Source organism: Rissa tridactyla, chromosome W (genome assembly GCF_028500815.1).
Source record: "Rissa tridactyla isolate bRisTri1 chromosome W, bRisTri1.patW.cur.20221130, whole genome shotgun sequence".
NCBI classification, from domain to species: Eukaryota; Metazoa; Chordata; class Aves; order Charadriiformes; family Laridae; genus Rissa; species Rissa tridactyla.
Genome location: NC_071496.1, coordinates 10,944,385 through 10,967,365, shown reverse-complemented (window position 1 = coordinate 10,967,365; position 22,981 = coordinate 10,944,385). Strand labels below are relative to the sequence as shown.

The 22,981-nt window shown below is 44.6% G+C and overlaps 1 protein-coding gene across 1 annotated transcript in view; it reads right to left on the bottom strand.

Annotated features, from left to right (window-relative positions):
* Positions 1-22,981, bottom strand: part of LOC128902112 (SET-binding protein-like) — a 321,291-nt gene that overhangs the window by 133,000 nt on the left and 165,310 nt on the right. The gene's annotated exons all lie outside the window — the stretch shown is intronic.

Below are 22,981 nucleotides of genomic sequence, written 5' to 3'. Positions count from 1 at the left end.
GGCTGCCTTGGACTCCAGTTCGTATTGGAGTTCTAGCATGTCCGGCACGGCAGCACTCAGCAGTGGTGTGACTTCATTCAGGCCACGGTAGTCTAGAGTTAGCCTCCACTCTCCATTAGATTTCTGCACCGGCCATATGGGACTGTTAAAGGGTGAGCGAGTCTTGCTGATCACTCCTTGAACCTCTAGTTGACGAATCAGCTCATGGATGCGAATCAGAGAGTCTTGGTTAGTGCAATATTGCCGCCGATGCACCGTTGTGGTAGCAATCGGCACCTGTTGTTCTTCGACCCTCAACAACCCCACAACAGAAGAATCCTCCGAGAGACCAGGCAAGGCAGACAACTGTTTAACTTCCTCTGTATCCAAGGCAGCTATGCCAAAGGCCCAGCGGTACCCTTTTGGGTCCTTAAAATACCCTCTCCTGAGGTAATCTATACCAAGGATGCATGGAGCCTCTGGGCCAGTCACAATGGGATGCTTTTGCCACTCATTCCCAGTTAGGCTCACTTCCGCCTCCAGTACAGTCAACTCTTGGGATCCCCCTGTGACCCCAGAAATACAAATGGGTTCTGCCCCTCTATAGCTTGATGGTATTAAAGTACACTGCGCACCCGTGTCCACTAGAGCCTTATACTCCTGTGGGTCTGATGTGCCAGGCCATCGAATCCACGCAGTCCAATAAACCCGGTTGTCCCTTTCCTCCACCTGGCCGGAGGCAGGGCCCCTCTAATACTGGTCAGAGTATCCATTACTCACTTCTTGCATAAATGACTTGGAAGTTCCTTCAAGAGGATCAGAAGCAAGATCAGGCCTTCTGCTCTGTCTGGGGAACGGCCCACTGGAGACTGGGGCAGCACTTTTCCTGGAGGGATCCCCTTTTGTGGTTGTCCTTCCTTGCAACTCCTGTACCCGTGTCCGCAGGGTCGAAGTAGGTTGTCCATCCCACTTCCTCATGTCCTCCCCGTGGTCACGCAGGTAGAACCACAGGGTGCCTCGTGGTGTGTACCCTCTGTAGTCTCTCTCTTGAGTGGGGAAATGCCTGCTTCTAATAGCTGAGATGCTGGCCCATGCAGGTGGGGAGTAGGACATATTCTCTTCAAGTTGCTGGACCTTCCGGGACAGTTTCTCCACAGCTGAGATGAGGGGGGAAGAGAGACTTCCTTCATATCACTGGAGCCGGCCAGCCACCTCATCCACCGTTGGTCCCTCTTCACCTTTCCATTCCATTGCTGCCAGTGAGTTGGCATATGACGATGGTGGGCTCCGTACAAACTTCCGCCACATGGGCCTTGTGCATCGCACCTCATCAGGGTCTGTGGGTAAGTCTGCATTGTCCAAGTCATAATAAATCATCTCCCACATGGCTAATTCTCTCAGGTACTGGATACCTCTTTCCATGGTAGTCCACTTGCTTGGTTGACATACAACATCCTCACTGAAGGGGTACCTCTCCCTCACGCCTGACAGGAGTCGTTTCCAGAGGCTGAGGGCTTGGGTCTTCTTCCCAATTGCCTTATCAATGCCGCCTTCCCTAGACAGGGATCCCAGCTGCCTGGCCTCCCTACCCTCTAATTCCAGGCTACTGGACCCATTATCCCAGCACCGGAGCAGCCAGGTGACAATGTGCTCGCCTGAAAGTCGGCTAAAATCTTTTTGCATATCCTACAGCTCGCTCCTGGATAGGGATTGGGTGATTATCTCTAGTTCTGCCTCTTCCTCCTGTCCTTGTGATGGCCCTGGTTCATCATCATCTCTTACTAAGCGAACTGATTTCTTTGTGTACTTCTTCTGTATGGGGGCAACTGATACTGGCACGGGTTGATTCCCTGGTTCAGTGGCAGTGGCTGCCACGGGGGTTGGAGTAGCTGCAGTGGCTGCCACAGGGGTTGGAGTAGCTGCAGTGGCTGCCACAGGGGTTGCAGTAGCCGCAGTGGCTGTCGCAGGGGTTGCAGTAGCCACAGTGTCTGTTGCAGGGGTTGCATTAGCCGCAGTGGCTGCTGGTCTGGTTTCCATCTCTTCCCCCTGAGGGTGCTGCATAATTCTGAGCAGTGCCTGGTAGATAGTCCTGACCCACTTCAATCCTAGCAGCCTGATCCACCTGCTGGTTGTTCTGATGTTCCTCCGTGGCCAGACTCTTGGGCACATGGGCGTCTACATGGCATACTTTCACAACCAGATTCTCCATCCGGGCTGCAATATCTTGCCATAGGTCAGTAGCCCAGATGGGTTTGCCTCTGCGCTGCCAGTTGCCCTGCTTCCACTGCTGTAGCCACCCCCACAGAGCATTTGCCACCATCCATGAATCAGTACAGAGATTAAGTACTGGCCGTTTTTCTTGCTCTTTCTTACACTGATTTCTTTGTGTACTTCTTCTGTATAGAGACAACTGATACTGGCACGGGTTGTTTTCCTGGTTCAGCTGCAGTGGCTGACACAGGGGTTGCAGTAGCCGCAGTGTCTGCGTCTGGTTTCCATCTCTTTCCCCTGAAGGTACTGCATAATATTGAGCAGTGCTTGGTAGATACTGGCCAGGGCCCAGCACAGTGCGGTGAGTTGTGCCTCTCTGGAATAGCCACAGCATTTTCCCTTCAGATATTCTACCACTTACTTTATTAGGGTCCTGTAATTGTTTGGGGGTGAAGTCCCAGACCATTGGAGGCGAGAAGTTCTCTAGGTACCTGCCCATGCTCTCCCACATGCCATGCCACCCCTGACTATCCAGCCTCGGGGCAGATCTCTGGGTGGTAGTCTTAAATAGTCGTTTAACCCTAAACAAGACCTGGAACGTATTCAGAAGACATAACAGTAGGAACATGCTGGTTTCAGCATCCCAAGGATATTGAAAATTCTCAAAGGCTGTCATACCTGACCCAAAGGAGAAAAGGGAGGCAAAAGAGCTGGGGAAAGTGTCCTCCCCCGTTTCCCCCACAGACTGGGTGTAATTATTAATAAATTCTGAGAGACGGTGCCCAATGTACGGGCAGGACAGCAATACCACATAAACACCCCAAAATAGCTGTCTGAACAGTGATGTTATCATATCATAAACAGATATCGCACAGGACAGCAGAATGATAATCCTCATCCCTCTTCCAGACACGATAAACAGCGTTGCAGGGAGTACATATGCCATATAGGAATTTACATAACACAGCCATGAGAACAAACCAAGCAACATGGTGACCAGTGACTATTTACCTAATACAATAAATGCACACAACAAATTCATTTTAACAAGCTCTAGTTGGATTCTGTCGTTATCTCAACCCTTCGAGCCCCACGTTGGGTGCCAAAAAGGACTGTCGTGGTTTAGCCTCAGACGGCAACAAAGAACCACGTGCCGCTCCCTCAGGCCTTCCTAATACAGGAAGAATCGGAAGGAAAAAAAGGCAAGACTCTTGGGTTGAGACAAAGGCAGTTTAACAGAACAGCAAAGGGAACAAGAAAACAACAACAATAACACGGACAGAGGAATATACAAACACGATGATGGAACCACCGCTCCCCGCCACTCGCTGACCTGACCCGGGATGCCCCAGCCCGCTCTAAGCAGTGACTTCCTGCCCCCTCCCCCACCCCACCCCCCACCACCACCACCCCGGCAGCTCAGGGTGGGCATGGCTCACATGGCATGGAATACCAGGAAGAATTAACCCTATCCCCACCGGAACCAGGACAATTGCTTACACAGAAAATCTCAAATTGTTATGGCAGTTGGATTAATCCTTTCAAAATGGCTCATTTCTGCTTTTATTCTTAAGATGCAAGGCACGGCAATTCCACCAAAACCTGTGAGATTTCTGGGACTGTATACCAGAGTAAGTCAGAACAGGATTTGGCCCACCTTTACCCACATCTGTGCCCCTCAAGAAATGAGTGATGTTCTCGGGTCCTCCTTTCAAAACACAGAATGCTTCACCAACATTGGAATATGACTCAAGCAGTAACTGACTCATAAATGATGCAAAGTAAGTACTATCACAAAACAGGTCTCTGCCCTATAAATTAAGGGCCGCTGTTCCACAACTCCTAGGTGTCCCACAGAGGGATGCGCCTTTCCTCGGGCATCTAAAAATGAGATGCCTGAATGTGAATGAGTCACAGAAGGCTTCCTTGATAGTCAATGGAGAGGAACAGGTACCCCAGAGGACAATTTGTGTCGCACTAAAACAGGCATCTAAGGCACATCAAATAGATTGCTCCCTGGAGATGCTTATTTCTTACTGTTGACTAAAAAGGGAGTCCAGGGTGACCAGTTCAGCCTTAGGCATCTAACTTCAGACATCTAAAGTTGTGTGAAATGAATCACACCCGTAGAGGGATAAGTAGATCATCTATCTTTTATATGCCATAGAGCTTTAATTTTTACCCAGTTACTCACTCTTTTGTTGAGCCCAATAACTTTTGTCTAAAACGTTTCCTCCAGAGAGGCCTTCAGTCTTGAAGACATCAAAAGATGAAGAATTCATCACTTCCCCTGACCCCTTGCTTTAATGATTAACCACTGTCACTGTGAAAAACACTGCTGTTTCCAATTCACCCTTGGTTAATATTGTGTTTCCCTCTGCTATTTTGAAGAGATTGCTTTATTTCTTCTCTGGAAGCGCTGATGCAGTTTCAGATCACCAGGTCTGAAGGCTAAGTGGTCCAGCCTTTCTTCCCTTTTGAAAATAAAGATCTTTGTAGAGACTTCTACCCACCTAGCAGAAAACCTGCTTCATTTTTATGTTGAACTAGGACATTCTTTAATAAGACCGATGTCTTTCCATACCCCAGCTTCCCAGGGATCTGAAAGAATGATGGAAATATTAATAAATTATGTCTCAGCATCTCTTTAAATAAATATTGTTATGCACCCATCAGGAACAGAGAAACTAAAGGGCAGAGAGGACGAGTAACTGACTCAGATCTAGAGTAGAGATGGGAGCAGATCTCTTCTTTCCTGATTTATAACAATGTCTTTTAAGCATTGGATTTCAATTAGCACTCTGCCACCTTTAGTCATACCTTGTTTCTTTTCTACTGCAATGGGACATGGATTGGATAGGGGAAGTTTTATCTTCAGTGCTTCATTTACAATAACCAAGGAGAAACTTTTTGTTCTCTTTACACTCTTTCTCCAAAAGAAAAGGTTTCCAGTCTCTGATTTGGGCTCCATGACATTACAATATGTGTGTGTTGCAATAGTCAACAAGTTACAATCATCATCTGAGATATATTTTGATGGGCTTCACTTATTTTTACCTCTACATCAGTAACCACACCAAATCTCAGACAAATCTCTGCATTTAATGAAATGGGCATTTGCAGATAGAAACTGGGCAAGGAGGAGGGCAGTTACCCAAATCGCTAGCAAAAATGCAAAGGGCTGTGTGTATACTAAATGTATTAGAAATAGCCCTTCAACCCAAGTGTCTGTATTCTCTTTATTTGATTGCCATTATTTATATCATCATAGATGAGGAGCCTATTGCACCTTGCACTGCACAATCAAATAACAGAAAAGATAATCCAGATTTCTGTTTTCATAGGGCTCCATTTACTACAGCCAAAGTGAAAGAATATTGTTGAAAATATCTCCATATAAAAAAACCCCATGGCTATATATAGATAGATGCTAGATGGAGTTAATCATATCATGCAGATAACATGTTTCTGTGATCAGCTTCCAGATGCACCTAGTAACAACAGTGTTCCTGCCAATTTTACGCCTTTCAAAGTATTTCATAATGGACATGAACAGGAGACATCCTTAAATATAAACATGTCTCCTGGTCTTCGTTTCTGTTATCTTTATCTTACAGTATTCTCTTTACCTCATATTTATTGCAGCTGTGTACTTTGTTTTTCCTACTTCAAACTGAATACTCCTCCTGAAGGAAGAACTCAGCAACTTTAACACATCTTGTTATCACTATGCATGTCTAGAGCAGAATATGCTGTTATAAAGTTTCCCCGCCCACAGTTTGGATGATATGGTGACCTAAGAACACTGTGATCAGAGTCAGGGTAAGATGTTGTTGTATGTGTGCACACGCACACACACACTCTTCCAAATACTACTACTACTTATTATTATTATTAATTTTTTTCATATATGTTCCTTAGTACATTTAGGTTTTGAGGAACTGGCTTAAATGGATAGTGAAATTGTTAAGTACCTGCGAGACAAAGTTGGAACCTCGTTGGGTTTGTTTTTATACCAACCATGCCAGAGCCTGACACTGAAACCCTGTGAAATTACTTTTTCCAGACTGTCCAACCAAAACATAGATTTAGAAATGTCCACATACCTTCCCAAAGTGTTGAGCATGCTTTAGATTAAGGTCATAATAAAAGTACTAGTTTTATTATTCCACAGTTTCAGCAGATGGTCTGAACTATTAAAAATCAATTTGAGCCTATTAAGAATGTCATCTATTCTGTTTCCAGACAATATCACAGCAGTTCAACCTCATTACTTATCTGTCACTATGAAAAGGAGCTAAGCCTTCATCCATCACATCCAGCTACTTTTTGTGCAGAATTCTTAATCTATTTTTCTTAGAAACTTTTTTTCTGCCAAATTATTCCTCTCCTTTAAGTTCCACAGCAATGTGGGCATCCATTCCCTATTCCCACACACAAAAAAATTATATGCTATATATCTAGTCTTCATGTATCACATTTTCCAAAGAATCTCAAAGTACATCACAAAGGACAAATGTATCATTATACCCATTACTCAGACGAGACATCTGAGGTATGTGGTCATTTGTCTACATAATTTAACACATTTTGTGATCTCTGAAGGTAAATAAAGAAATCAGTGCTGACACAGCACAAGCTTCATTTTTTAAATCATACAGGCTCCCAAAAATTCCAGGACTACTGTCAGCTCTTTTTTTCCCATTTGCTGGACTAATTTCTTAAGCCAATCATTTTTTAAAATAATTTCCAAATAATTATTTCCAAATTTTGCCTTGGCTCAAAGCTATTTTTCCTTGGAAAATATGAATAGCATTTCTGCAAATTCTCTTCACTGACTTTTAAAATCTACACAAGTGAATCTTTAGAGCATATATTTTATTTAATTCAAGGAATGAGTGGTGCTTCACACTGCATCTTAATTAGCAAAGTCATTAGTAACTTATTCCTAAGTTATTAAAAATGCAGCCTGATCTTTGGAGGCCCTGTTTTGGAGGTTCGAGATTCAGATCCATATTGTATACTCACATCTTTCTTTTCTCTCTTTTATAAAATTAGCCACAAACTAAATAACTGCCATTTGACTATGAACAGGATTTAAAACTTCAAGGGATATCCAGATACATTCATTTTATCAATCATGTTTATATAATACTTAATTACATCTAACCTATTGAAATAAGACTATCATCAACATCCATGACTACCATATTGATTCATGCTTATGGACAGATGAGAAGTAATCACTAAAGGTACAGTCATCCAACATGTCCTCATGTGACTGCAGCTGTGATTTACTTTATTGCATGAATTCAGAGGGCGAAAAGGAAAATTTTGATTGCGTTAATCACATTAGGAGAAAAAATATGTAATACATATCATCTATCTATTTTTATATGATAACATAGAAAGAGACACTTTAAAAAAAAAAAGAATGATGCTTTGAATTCACTAAAGAGATATATTTGCCGATATCTAATACAACTGCCACTTTAGGGGAATATGGCTTTTTTCCCATCAGAGAGAAAACCTGGAAACATGAGAAGCATCAATCAATACCTTCAGTTGCTTGAGAAAAGAGAAAAGACCACTTCCTTTTCTGCTATGTTCTACCTCCTCCAAGCTCAGGAGAGGTGTATCCCAACAAAGAAGTAGTCAGGCAAAAATGCCAGGAGGCCTGCATGGATGAACAAGGAGCTCCTGGACAAGCTGAAAAGCAACAAGGAGGCCTACAGAGGGTGGAAGCAAGGACAGGTAGACTGGGAGGAATACAGAGAAACTGTCCAAGTAGCCAGGAAGCAGGTTAGGCAAGCTAAAGCCCAGATAGACTTAAATCTGGCCAGGGACATCAAGAACAACAAGAAAAACTTCTATAAGTACGTCAGGGGTAAAGGCAAGACTAGGGAAGATGTGGGCCCTCTCAGGAAGGAGACAGGAGAGCTGGTCGCCCAGGATATGGAGAAGGCTGAGGTGCTGAATGACTTTTTTGCCTTGGTCTTCGCTGGCAAGGGCTTTGACCATACCGCCCAAGTGGCAGAAGGTAAAAACAGGGGCTATGGGAATGAAGAACTGACCACTGTAGGAGAAGATCAGGTTCGAGAACATATGAGGAACCTGAAGGTACATAATTCCATGGGACTTGATGAAATCCATCCGCATGTCCTGAGGGAGCTGGGGGATGATGTTGCTAAGCCGCTTTCCATTATATTTGAAAAGTCATGGCAGTCTGGTGAAGTTCCCGCTGACTGGAAAAGGGGAAACATAACCCCCCTTTTCAAAAAGGGAAAAAAGGAAGACCCAGGGAACTACAGGCCAGTCAGTCTCACCTCTGTGTCCAGCTGTGTTCAGCTTCTTGTAGCTCAGAGGGACCCATGAAAACAGGCTTGCTTTGCCTTAGGCAGCTCAGCACAGAAGTTCCTATGGGATGTCTTACGGTCCTCCAATGTAGCATGGTCAGAGCATATGGCAACTGCTTGAGGTGGGATGCTTTTCTTGTGGTATGCAATTTCAAGTTGCAGATGTTGAAGATGTGGTATCAGGCAGATGACAGTGGTGTGGGATGGGAAAAAGAGGACAGTGGTTTGTTTATGAAGTTAAGCTGCCCGTGTATAACATCTTTGTCATTTTAAACACATAACATCTGATTCCTTGCAATTATTCTTAGATTGCGGACAACAGTATTCTCCAGTTTCTCACTGAATAAGAATGATATCATGAACCATCAAAAGATTATTGTTATAACCAAACTTAGAGCCGTACACATCCCTTCTCCTTGCTGGAAAGAGGTGATCTTGGGCAGGAAAAGGGGAAGAAGGACATACGTCATGCCAATTTCTTAGGCTGCATCTGTCTTAAGCAAGTTAAGCAGTGTCTGGGAATGTAGCTCGTCACGGGAGTGTGACTGGGTATACTCAAACTACTAGACCAGACCTTGGCATGCTTTTGGTCCACAACAACTAGCAGACTCCTAAATCATTCCTAAGCATGGATCAGGGTTCATCCCAGTGAGCTGTTTGCATTTAGCTGCTGTGTTAGGGAAGCTAAGACATGGTTGTGAGCAGAGATACGAACTGTTCTGTGCCAGTTGGCCTCAATGCCTGGGAATATTTCTGGGCACATTTAATTTAATACTGGTTGAAAAGGCTCAGGCCCAACTGAGAAACCGGACTCCATCATCCTAAAATTCATTTGTCAGCAGTGGGAGAGAGAGGGGAGCCACCATCAGAGGCTGATTCAGCCTCCCTTGGTCCTGACCTCTCCAAATCATAGATGGCAGCCAAGGCAGCTCAGCGTACAGGGTTCAACACACTAATAGCAGACAAAAGGCTATATTATGCCAGAAAAAGGCTATGTATAGTTCAGGTGCATTTCCTGCTTATTTACTAGTCACTTCCTCTGCCTCTCCGAGTTCATATTAAAAGAGTTTTAAGCCATTCAGTTGATCTTTCTCGCAACAGCGAGTGCCACGAGTTATTTTTCTTCACGGAAAGTATTTCTTGCTCCCTCACCATAGGAAGGCTCCTTTTTCAATAGGTTCCAGCCATAAGACTGGTGTTCTATATAATTTCCTTTTAATGGTTTGGTGGCTGGTAGTTAAATGTGTCCATAGGAGACAATTGTAGACTTATATATAATAAAATAGCTCATGAAAGAATCTAGCATTATGTCTTCCAGTATATATGTAAGTAAACCCTTTGATAAAGAAAGTTTTATTTTGAGTTCGCCCTATCCAAATATATATATATATATATTTTATATATATTTATATTATATTTGAAAAGTCATGGCAGTCTGGTGAAGGTCCCACTGACTGGAAAGGGGGAAACATAACCCCCATTTTCAAAAAGGGAAAAAAGGAAGACCCAGGGAACTACAGGCCGGTCAGTCTCACCCCTGTGAGATCATGGAGCAGATCCTCCTAGAAACTCTGCTAAGGCACATGGAAAATAAGGAGGTGATTGGAGACAGCCAACATGCTTTCACCAAGGGCAAGTCATGCCTGACAAATCTGGTCGCCTTCTACGATGGTGCCACAGCATTGGTAGATAAGGGGAGAGCAACAGACGTCATTTACCTGGACTTATGCAAAGCGTTTGACACTGTCCCGCATGACATCCTGGTCTCTAAATTGGAAAGACATGGATTTGATGGATGGACCACTTGGTGGATAAGGAACTGGCTAGATGGCCGCACTCAAAGGGTTGTGGTCAACAGCTCCACGTCCCAGTGGAAACCAGTGACGAGTGGCATTCCTCAGGGGTCAGTACTGGGACCAGTGCTGTTTAACATCTTTGCCGGTGACATGGACAGTGGGACTGAGTGCACCCTCAGCAAGTTTGCCAATGGCACCAAGTTGTGTGGCACGGTCAACGCACTGGAGGGAAGGGATGCCATCCAGAGGGACCTGGACAGGCTTGAGAGGTGGGCCCGTGCAAACCTCATGAAGTTCAACAAGGCCAAGTGCAAGGTCCTGCACCTGGATCATGGCAATCCCAGGCACAAATAGAGGTTGGGCGGAGAATGGCTGGAGAGCAGCCCTGAGGAGGAGGACTTGGGGGTGTTGGTGGATGAGAAGCTCAACATGAGCCGGCAATGTGTGCTCGCAGCCCAGAAAGCCAACCGCATCCTGGGCTGCATCAAAAGAAGCATGGCCAGCAGATCGAGAGAGGTGATTCTCCCCCTCTACTCTGCTCTCATGAAACCCCACCTGGAGTACTGTGTCCAGCTCTGGAGCCCGCAGCACAAGAAGGACATGGACCTGTTGGAGGGGGTCCAGAGGAGGGCCACAAAGATGATCAGAGGGCTGGAGCACCTTCTCCTAGGAAGACAGTCTGAGAGAGTTGGGGTCGTTCAGCCTGGAGAAGAGAAGGCTCCAGGGAGACCTTATAGCGGCCTTCCAGTACCTGGAGGGGACCTACAAGAAAGCTGGGGAGGGACTCTTTATGAGGGCATGTAACAATAGGACGAGGGGCAATGGTTTTAAACTAGAGCAGGGTAGGTTTAGATGAGACATTCGGAAGAAGTTCTTTACAATGAGGGTGGTGGGACACTGGAACAGGTTGCCCAGAGAGGTGGTGGAGGCCCCATGCCTGGAGACATTCAAGGCCAGGCTTGATGAGGCTCTGAGCAATCTGATCTAGTTAAATATGTCCCTGCTTAGTGCAGGGGGGTTGGACTAGATGACCTTTAAAGGTCCCTTCCAACCCAACACATTCTATGATTCTATGATTCTAAGTTGTTTGTGCAGCTGATATGATACTGTGAAACCGTAGATGTTTCTTTCACAACTGACCAAGAACTGAATGCATTCGACAGGCCTGTTTCAGATTAGAAGCCACAAAGGCTCCCAAGTCCACATTCCTCTGGATTTTTCTCTTAACTCCATTGTTTGTGCTTAAAAAACCAAAAGGGTCTGACCCATTTTAAAAGAAGGAAATCATATTTCTTAGGCTGTGAATGATACTGCTGCTAGCAGAAAAACAGCTAGAGCTTCATCCTCCTGAAGAAAGGAAATGTCCCAGGACAAAGTCACAACGCGTAATCCCCCACAGAAAGTAGGGAAAAAAATTAAATACACCAGGTCCAGGCTGGTGGTGCAGAACCACATAGCACTGGCAAAGGTTACAAATGGCTCTGTCAAACACAACTGATTTCCATCTTACAATTAAAGCAGTGAGATGTTTTTGCTGGAAGGTTAGCATTACTTTTTTACTTTTTTGGCAAAGCAGAATCATACCTTTATTCTCAAATATCACTTCATGGTGGGAAGTGTTACACACAGTAATGAAAAACAATAATCTGTCTTCAAAGTCCTTTTGAAAGATCTAGCTCGTTCCAGTTCCTCAGGGCAAAGCAAGACAAAGCTAAGTGGAATTGTTTCCATTTCACAGATGTGAAAGATGAGGCAACAAAGCAAAGGTTTAAATTGGGAGGGGGTTGGTGTGATTACATTTTTGGATGTTCAGATTGCAGTCTCAGGCAACCCGTCTTTTTGCATTTCCATTCAACTTCAGGGTAAACATTTCTGCACTTTTTACCAATGTAGCGCATGAGATCAGTACATCTGCAACTCATTGTGCAGCATGAGTGCACCAATTGGCCTGAACATCAGGGAAGTAAGCCCACAAGTTTGGATGAATCTCTGGCCTTTTGCCATGTATGCAGAGATCTTGTTACTTAGAATAATTACTGAGTTAACCTCTTTTCAGGGAGAAGAGGAAATTACAGGAGCCAATTTTTTTGCCAAGCCTTAGCACGAGAACTCAGGACATCCTGAGTCTCTCTCCTGCTCAGATCACTTGGTTTCCTCTACGTTCCAGCAATTCCCAATGCAAATGAATTTAGCAATAAGGAAAGCACATATCCAAGCAGGGAGTTTGCTCCCACTGCTGAAGGAAAGAGAGACAAAGACTCTTAGCATGACTACAGACAATCTAGTACTGAACTTGCGGACTGCTCATTTTCCCTTGGAAACTCAAGTTAATCACTTTCCCTTTTCTTGGCACTCTGCAGTGATTTGCTCTCTAAGGCACTGACCCTGTCACTACTGACTATCAAGCCTAACACTTATTATCATGATAAGTCTCATTGGTTAAAGCAGCCTTCTCCTAATGGTTTTCACGTACACTTTACAGTCTGGCATAATTCATCACTGCCTCATCCCAATGCAAAAGACCGGTGAAAAACTGACATTTTATTTGCACAGTGTGTGTATTTTCTGTAGTGCAAACACTTCCAAGATGTAGGGTGATGTCCATTAGGACCCCAGTTTGTGTTGGCCAAACTGAGGTTGAGAGGATACTGAAACAAGTGTCTCTGTTGAATATAGATCAAAATTAAGTGAGATTTCATCTAGCCTTACCACCTGTACATTACAGACCATACGATTACGCTGGTTACTCCTTGCATCAAGTCCAGTAAAGTTTAACTAAATCACATATTCTGCAAAAAACTCCTATCAAGTCCCAAGGCAGCAAATCTCCAGGAACCAACTTGGTTTAATCTGTTAAACATTTGCCCCTTTATTGTAACTTGTACTTGTCTGGTTTTAACTTCTGGTCATAGATTTTGTTCTGTTTTTCTCATTGTGATGGGTACTTTCCATAGGTAATTTCTTTGTATACAGAACTCCATGACTTGCATTTTATTGTATGACACTGAGTTGCCTGACAAGTCAGTCTGTTTTTGTGTCTGTCGTCATGAAAAAGCAATCTGTCCAGGAGAAGAAATTACAAAAAGGATGTGAAATCATGACAGTCCAGGTTATTTCCTTTCCAACTATAGCTCTGTTGACATTAACTACAACATTAGCAGCTATGAATTAGGTTTGTCATGTACACTCCATGCAAAGAAGAAAACAAATGGAAAAGTTAAATATTTACTTTCTGACAGCTTATTTTTTTGCAAGTGTATTTTTTAACTCAAGTTCTCCAAAACCATCCCAAACCATTTTGCCAAGGGAACTGCTGTTTGCAGGATCAGATTGTGTTTGCTTAAGCATGTCTGTGCAGCCAAAATAAAATAAAAATTAAAAAAACCCCACCTTCTTTCACCCATTCCTCATCCATTATTTCATTAACCACAATTGCAAGGTTAGAAAAATACCTACTCCATTAACCTCCAAGGCATCAGACACAGGTCTCCAAAGCTCATTTTGTACTTAGTTCTGCTAACTTTCAGCACCTACTGATACTGTGTGGCACCATGCAAAGTAGACCGGACTGTTATTTTTTTAAATGGCAACTTGGTCAAATCATGCTTTCAGTTATTAACAAATACCATACCCCAGGGTCAGTTCAAACTTTCCACTATGTGCTTGAGGTGACTGAATGATAAATAAACGATCAGTGGGAAATTTTGATGCTGGCATATGCTGTCTGCTTAGCTTTAAGAAGGAGGAAGTGAGAAGATGTATGGTTAATTTGCTGAAGTAGTTGAAAAGAAAAGAAAAACATTTAAATAAAAAAAAAGTACAGTCCTTCCATCTTCACTTTCTTATGCAGATACCTATAATCAGACTTTTACTTATACAGAGAGGTGCCAAAATAAACAGGACTTACTCTCAGAGCATCGATTAACTTCAATGTGGGTACTCAGTGTGCTAAGGCTCTCTGTAAGAAAGCTTACTTTTAAGTGCCTAAAAAAGATTGAAGTGACTGGCTAGGAAACAGTCATCCTAATTTGGACATTTCTGGCAAGGCAAAAGCTTGAAGATAATGGGATGTCTGAAATTGATTCATTTCCTGGCTAGATCAAATTCCAGACTGATTTAATATAAGTGGCCAAAGCATAGAGAAAGGAACTAATGTGGTACTGTTTGTTGCAGGTGGCATAAGAAATAATGTAATTAAACTGGGGTGAAGGAAATATAGATGAGACATTAAAAGAAACAAGTAAACAGTAAGGATAGTTGCATGTCAATGTAGGTCACCTGAAGGACTCGCCATCACTAGGCGTGCATAGGAGCGAATTAGATGAATGTGTGTTGAATAGTTTGAGGTAGAGTTGGTCCTGCTTTAAGGAATGGATGCAGCGACCTCTCAAGCTTGGTCTGTTAAGACATCTGTCGTACATAGCTCTAGGGAGAAAGTATCCTCTAAAGGTGACAAGTGCCATTACTAGATTGATGCTTCGTGATGGCCATACCTTTGGTACTACTGTGACCTTATGTCGGGGCGGCTAACGGAAAAGTACAAGTATGCAAGAAACTCGAAGGCATGCCGACCTTGCAGATCTGAGACAAATAACTCTGAGGAGCCAGGGAACAACTGGCCTTGCAGGTCTGTGATAAATAACCTTGAAGAAGTAGGGAGTTAAGCAACAAGTTATCACTGTAGCTTTTAGCACATTCCAAAACTGTAGCTTCTAGCATGTAGCGGAACCGCAAGTAGGAGGGATTATTGTAATGAAACATTTAGAGCTAAGCCAATTAGAAATGATAGAATTTGTGTAATTTATGTAACTGTTAAGTAGCTGTATAAAAGGCTTTCCGACGCGTCTAATAAACGGACATCTTGCTTGCATCAAGCAGCGTCCCGTCTCTCAATCGCGGCAAATTGGTGACCCCGACGTGATGGGGTGGTGAACCGCCTAGCTGAGCGGCTTGCTGCGAGTCCCACAGAACTTTGAAGGAGCTGCTGAAAGGAAGCAGGAACTGGCCAGGAATCCCTCTGGATTTAAGAGGTGAGCTGTGGGAAACATGGGGAATCAGATGTCCCCCGCAGAGAGAGACGTATATGAGGTTATGAAAATGCTCCTCCGGAAACATAAAAAAGATATTTCCGGGCAGGACTTAAAGATTATGCTTAAGTGGGTACAAATGAAGATCCCCACTGTTACGGCCTCCAGTATTTTTACCTGGGAACTTTGGGACGATGTGGGGGTAAAGTTGTGGGACGTGGCGACGTCAGGGAACGCCGAGGCTCAGCGTTTGCTTCCATGGTGGAGAAGTATCTTTGAGGCTATTAAGGCACAGGAAAGGGGCCATAAAGACTCTCCAGATACTAAGGGGGAACCTTCATCAGCTCAGCCTTTGCTTCCCCCTCCGCTACCTCCGCGACGCGCTAAGTCGCCCGGACCCTTAAAGGTCTGTGCTGCAGGCTACCCTCCTGAGGAAGATCCGCTTGACCCGGGGCCCGTTGATCCCGATAAAGAGCCTGACTTGTACCCCCCTGACCCTCATGATACGTGGGCGAATATTAGACGTCAAGCTTTAAAAGAAGGTGACTTGGAAATAGCGCGAACGATAGTCGCCCCTGTTATTTATCAAGGCCGGGGAGTGCAGTGGGAGGCTTTGTCCTTCCCAGTGATTAAAGAGCTGCACCGTACCGTCACAGAACACGGGCTCTCTTCCCCATATTTTGCGAGCCTGCTGTCTTCTGTCTTTGATACGTACGTTATGACTCCCCATGATTTAAAATCACTAGCGCAATTGTTATTAACCCCTTCCCAGTATTCCCTCTGGGAGTCGCGTTGGAGGGGGGGCCTTCAAACTCTCCTCAACAGCTACGTGGGTCATAATAATGCTGCTCTTGCCGCACTGACCATGGAGCACCTTATGGGTACGGGTCAGCACTCTGATCCAGCGGCACAGGCTCGAGATTGTCCACGAGAGGCCCTGGAAGCCATCCGCGAAGAAGCAAAAAAGGCTTTACTTAAAATACCCGATTCCCGTAAACCTCAAAAGGCATTCACCTCTATTACGCAGGAACCTCGGGAGCCGTACATGCAATTCATTGATAGACTTAAGCAAGCTTTAGAACGCCAAATAGATAATACCGAAGCTCGAGAAATTTTGCTATTAAAATTAGCAGTTGAAAATGCTAACGCCGACTGTAAAAAATTACTTAAATCTCTCCCTAACCCAACTCCGACTTTGGTTGAAATGGTAGAGGCTTGTAATCATATTGGTACTGTGGACCATAAATTTGAAGCGATGGCAGCTGCTTTCGCAGCTATGAGAGGCATGTCTGGGGGAGGAAATTGCTACGGTTGTGGTAAACCAGGCCATATCAAACGAAATTGTCCCGCTTCTAATGGGGGGGCTAAAGCCCAAGCCCCTGGGATCTGTCCCCGATGCAGGAAGGGGCGTCATTATGCTAATCAATGTCATTCTAAGTATAATTTTCAAGGGCAGCCGATACAGGGAAACCGCTTGCGGAGCGCGGGGCAGCGACGCGCACAGACACAAGTATCGTCGCCGGTGAATCGAGCCATGCAGATGGGTGTGACCCCGCCACAAGTCTTCGCCCAGCAACAGCCGGTAGCGCCGGATTGGACCTGGCAACCTCACACGCAGTAACGTTGCTTGATTCCTCTGTTCATTTATTAGCAACTAATGTTTCAGGTCCTTTACCCCCGAAAACACAAGGGCTACTATTAGGGAGATCATTGGTTACCTTAGCCGGACTTTTTGTATTGCCTGGAGTAATTGATGCGGATACCGTTGGGGAAATTAAAATCATGGCCTGGACCCCATTTCCCCCTTGCACAGTACCCAAAGGAAGCCGCATTGCACAATTACTACTGATCCCGCAGAACGCAAGCTCTCTTTCGCTTCACCCACCTCCGCAGCAAAGACAAGGAGGTTTTGGATCTACTGGGGATCCACAGATTCTCTGGGTACAGTCCATTTCCCAGAAGCGACCACTTTGTCAATGTACTCTTATTCACGGCACTCAGCAAGTAATCCTAAATGGGATTATTGACACAGGGGCCGATGTTACTGTAATTTCACAGGCGAAGTGGCCTCCACAATGGCCTTTGGCAGCTGTGCCTCAGGCACTAGCCGGAATCGGAGGAGTTGGTAGAAGCCACCAATCCTCGGAATTGATCCAAATCAAAGGCCCAGAAGGACGAGTGGCTTCCGTCAAGCCTTTTGTGCTGCCTGTTCCTATGGTCTTATGGGGACGTGATGTGCTGTCACAATGGGGAACTTCCATTCAGTCGCATTTTTAGGGGGGGCCATTGAGGTGCGCGACACCCTAAAACTGACTTGGAAAACTCAGACGCCCATTTGGGTAGATCAATGGCCCCTACCACTCGAAAAGCTTCGCGCTCTCCAAGAACTGGTTACGGAACAATTAGCAAAAGGACATATAGTACCTACTACTAGTCCTTGGAATTCACCTGTCTTTGTTATTAAGAAGCAATCTGGCAAGTGGCGCCTGCTCCATGATCTCAGAAAAATCAATGATGCTATGGTAGATATGGGAGCTCTGCAGCCAGGGCTCCCTTCTCCAACTATGATCCCCCGCAATTGGCATCTCACCGTTATTGACCTTAAGGATTGCTTTTTTAACATTCCACTACACCCTGATGATGCTGCCAAATTTGCTTTTTCAGTCCCAAGTGTCAATATGCAAGCCCCTGTGCAACGATATCAGCGGGTTGTACTGCCACAGGGAATGAAAAATAGCCCGACAATTTGTCAATGGTATGTCGCTAAGGTACTTAGCCCTGTCAGGGTTGCGTTGCCTCAAGTTCTGTTATATCATTATATGGATGATATCTTGATGGCTGCGCCTCACCTTGAGCTCATGGAAAAGGCCGTAGCCCTTGTCACGGCCGCTGTCAATTCGGCAGGCCTCTGTATTGCGCCTGAAAAAGTCCAGAAAATGCCCCCTTGGACCTACTTGGGTTGGCGCATCAGGACCCAGACGATAGTTCCCCAACCTGTGCATATACGGGCGGACATTAAAAATTTGCACGATGTTCAAAAATTATTAGGGACCATTACTTGGGTCCGACCCTTGCTAGGAATCTCCAATTCAGACTTAAGCCCTTTGTTTGAACTCCTCAAGGGAGATTCCGATTTACGCTCCCCTCGTCGACTGGGTCCTGAAGCCGCTGCCTCATTACAAAAAGTAGCGGAAGCCATTGCCTCACGGCAAGCACACCGCTGTGCGCCTGAATTGCCCTTCAATTTAATTATTTTGAACCCTGCACGTCAGCCATATGCTTTGATTTTTCAATGGGACCCTAACAATCCTGATCCCTTATTTATCATTGAGTGGGTCTTTTTACCCAACCAGCCCACTAAAACAATTTGGACGCAACATGAAATGTTTGCTTCCTTGATAATTAAAGCACGGCAGCGCTTGCTTGCCCTGTCAGGGATGGACTTTGCTTCTATCTGTTTACCTGTAACTAATATGTACCTACAATGGTTATTCCAACAGTCTGATGCTTTCGTGTTTGCCTTAACAGATTATACGGGTCAACTAACCTCACATCCTCCGTCCCACAAGCTTCTACATGCTCATTTTAACTTAATATCCATACCAAAGAGATGTCACCAGCCCCTCCAAGGCCTTACTGTGTTCACCGATGGGTCTGGAAAAACACACAAGTCGGTGATTGTCTGGTGGGATGACCGCTCTCAACAATGGGAGTCGGACGTTGAGACAGTCTCCGGGTCCCCTCAAATCGTAGAGCTTGGCGCTGTTGTTCGAGCTTTTCGTAAGTGGTCTACACCACTGAATCTTATTACTGATTCTGCTTATGTTGCAGGCGTCGTCGAACGGGCAGAGGCCTCGGTGCTGCGTCATACTTCGCATGCTGATTTGTTTGCTTTGTTGCAGGAACTTGTTTTCCTTTTAACCTCTCGAACACATCCCTATTTTGTTTTACATGTTAGATCGCACACCTCTTTACCTGGGTTTATTGCAGAAGGCAATCGACGGGCCGATATGCTCACTCTGCCGGTACAAGTTTTACCTGACCGTATTGCACAAGCTAAGCTTAGTCATTCCTTTTTCCATCAGAATGCAGGGGGCCTCAAACGTCAGTTTGGCCTCACTTCTCAGCAAGCGGCGAACATTATCGCTGTCTGCCCTGATTGTCAAAAACATTCTTTTCTTACGGCGCCAGGTGGGGTTAATCCCAGAGGCTTACAAAGCCTGCAATTATGGCAGACGGATGTCACACACTATCCAGAATTTGGGAGATTAAAATACGTCCATTCCTCTATTGACACCTTTTCAGGCGCTCTATTTGCCTCCTGCCATGTGGGGGAGGCGGCGAAAGATGTTCGCAGGCATCTGCTGCGTGCTTTTGCTACCTTAGGCATCCCTGCACAAATCAAAACAGACAATGGCCCTGCTTATATCTCGGCTGCACTTAAAACCTTTTTTATCTCTTGGGGGATCACTCACATCACTGGGATCCCGCATTCCCCTACGGGCCAGTCCTTGATTGAACGCTCTCATCAGTCTTTAAAGCGCTTGTTACAACAACAGAAAGGGGGAGTAGGGACAGCCACCCCTGAAGAACGTCTACAGAAAGCCCTGTATGTTTTTAACTTTTTAAATTGTTCTTTAATAGATAACAACCCTCCGATCGTTCGCCACTTTAACACAAACACTTCTTTCGAAGCCAGCGTAAAAGCTCCAGTCCTGATCCGCGACCCTGAGACAGGTAAGGTCTTGGGGCCATACCCCCTTGTCACATGGGGCAGAGGCTATGCTTGTGTTTCCACAGAACGAGGCCCCAGATGGATCCCAGCGAAGAGCGTGCAACCTTTCCGTGAACCCCTACCACAATCGGATGGCCACAACACCAATCCACAGCTAGATCATTCCCTTGAACAGCATACCGGAGAACATTCGGAGGACTGATGCAGTGCTTTTATGGACAATAGAGCAGAGACTCCAGTAGAACATATTCATTGCGTCGCCTGTGGTAATTGTGACCCTTGGGTTTTATGTGACTGCTATCGCTGTGGTAAGAGATGGTAGCGACGGAATGTGCTGCATGGACTTAGAGGACCACTCTTCTTCGATACATAAGCAAATTACACAACTCCTCGCGCATTCACAAAAGGTGCAATCTGATACGGACTTCTTCGGATTGGGTACTTTGGGTGATTGGTTTGGGCTAAAGGGCTGGCTTAGGAGCCTGGTACAATCTGCTGTACTCATATTAGTTATTATATTGGTAGGCCTTTTGATTCTAAGCTGTGCTCTTTCCTGTGTTAGGTCTATGGTGACTAAAATTGTTCGACATACATGGTTTATTCAAAACGGCGATATTCCGAAGATTTACGATAGTGTTAGTTCTGTCCAGCTCACTGAGTATGATGACCTTTAAACCCGCGCCTCAGTTCTGTCTTTAAAGAAACAAAAAGGGGGGAGATGTCGGGGCGGCTAACGGAAAAGTACAAGTATGCAAGAAACTCGAAGGCATGCCGACCTTGCAGATCTGAGACAAATAACTCTGAGGAGCCAGGGAACAACTGGCCTTGCAGGTCTGAGATAAATAACCTTGAAGAAGCAGGGAGTTAAGCAACAAGTTATCACTGTAGCTTTTAGCACATTCCAAAACTGTAGCTTCTAGCATGTAGCGGAACCGCAAGTAGGAGGGATTATTGTAATGAAACATTTAGAGCTAAGCCAATTAGAAATGATAGAATTTGTGTAATTTATGTAACTGTTAAGTAGCTGTATAAAAAGCTTTCCGACGCGTCTAATAAACGGACATCTTGCTTGCATCAAGCAGCGTCCCGTCTCTCAATCGCGGCAACCTTATATTCTTAGTAAGTGAGGATGTGATCTGTTGCACTTACTTTAGAAGACTCTAGGCCTACCCACACCAAGAGAGGAGAGGAGAGCGAATCTTTTCCCTCAACTTTGTGAAAACCTCTTCATAAAAAGCCAATAAAAGGGGAATAAATATCATCTTTCTCTGTGCAATTATATGGCATATTTCATATGAAGATCTCAAAGCACTTTTCAACCATTAATTAAACCCAGGAATTGAGGGGGATGTCATTAATCTGCTCATTTGTAAAATGCAAAGGGAGCTAACAAGGTGAGGTGTCTTGCCCATAGGCTGTATGGCAGAGCAGGAACAAAGATGGAGGTGCAACATTAGGGCCAAGTTTTGTCTGAAGTCAGAAGCTTTTCCTCCTCCAGGACCACTGAAAACAGGATGTTGGTAATGCAGGGAAATTTGATTCCCAGCAGTTTGCTGCAAAATGGCAAAAAACCCCATAGCCTCGTGGTCTTCAAACACCATATGGATCTGTTTCTCCACTAGACCATGCTGCTTGTGCCCACTGTCAGCATTGAAACACCAAAGGAAAAGCCAAAATAAAACAAAGACCTCTAGATAGAGCAATATTTCTGTCACATACATGGGCAAACGCTCACAGAACACTAAAGTGGTCATGGTGCCATGTTAGGCAGGACACATTGGATATTCTAGACATCAGGTGTCTAGGACATAATGACCTCTTAATTAGTGTCTAAATAATGACCACTTACAATTAAGCTGTCAGAAGACAGAGGAAAGAATAATGGTAAGTACAATTCCCTGTTTACAGTAGGAGTCCCTCCCATTTCGTATGTCCTGGGCTCTGTTCTTAAACACCTTTCTTGTCCACAGGTTTTTCCTTTCCTATTTTACTTGCATAAAAGAAAGAGAAACACAATTTCAATTCCAAAGAAGCCTTCCTCAGGAAATTAGGAGCATCTCTTTTTGCATTCAGGTTGAGGGGCAGAAAGGGAAGAAAAGACCCCCTGAAATTTTAACAATTGGTGTGGAAATACTCACATATGAACTCCAGACCCTTGGTTTGTCATCTGTAGCAAAGTTTCCCTGATGAGAAACCCTTGGGCCTGTCCATCTTCCATACAGTATGGTGAATACTTCTACAATGGCACTTTAACAATAACGGTGCTCTTTCGAACCTCCCCATTCAAGTCACTCCATTGATTACTCAGAAGAATGCAGACTCTTGTGTTATTTGATTGGCACGTATACTCTGAGCATTTAATCCCCTCAAATATTTTTCAATATCTTCCTTTAATTACAAGGAAAACATGTCAAGTGATGCATGCATTGAAGAGCTTCTCCTCATGTGTCTTTTTTTTTTCCTGTTTAATGAAGAATTTGAATCACTTTTCAGCTTCTTAATCCTATAATCCTGTAAGGAATTTGCTCTCTTCCAAACCCTAGGGGTGGTAGGCTTATGCTTAGTACAGTACACCCTGGAGATCTTTCAGCAGGATCTTTCCAGAGGAGTCCCAAATACCTGCATTCCTTAGCTGTGTGGACAGCATGTAACCCAGCCTCACTGAAAACACCTTGCTTAAGTGATTCAAGGACTGACTTCTCCATGGGAGATGCAGGTATAACACAACACAAGGCTGTGTTATCACAAGGTTACACAAGTAGCCACAAGGTGTTGAGAACCAAGCTTTGCCAGGAGGAATGGGTGCACGGCACCAAGCAGGACAGTTTGACCAACACATTTATTACATCCAATGAATACATTCTTCTGGAGGAAAGA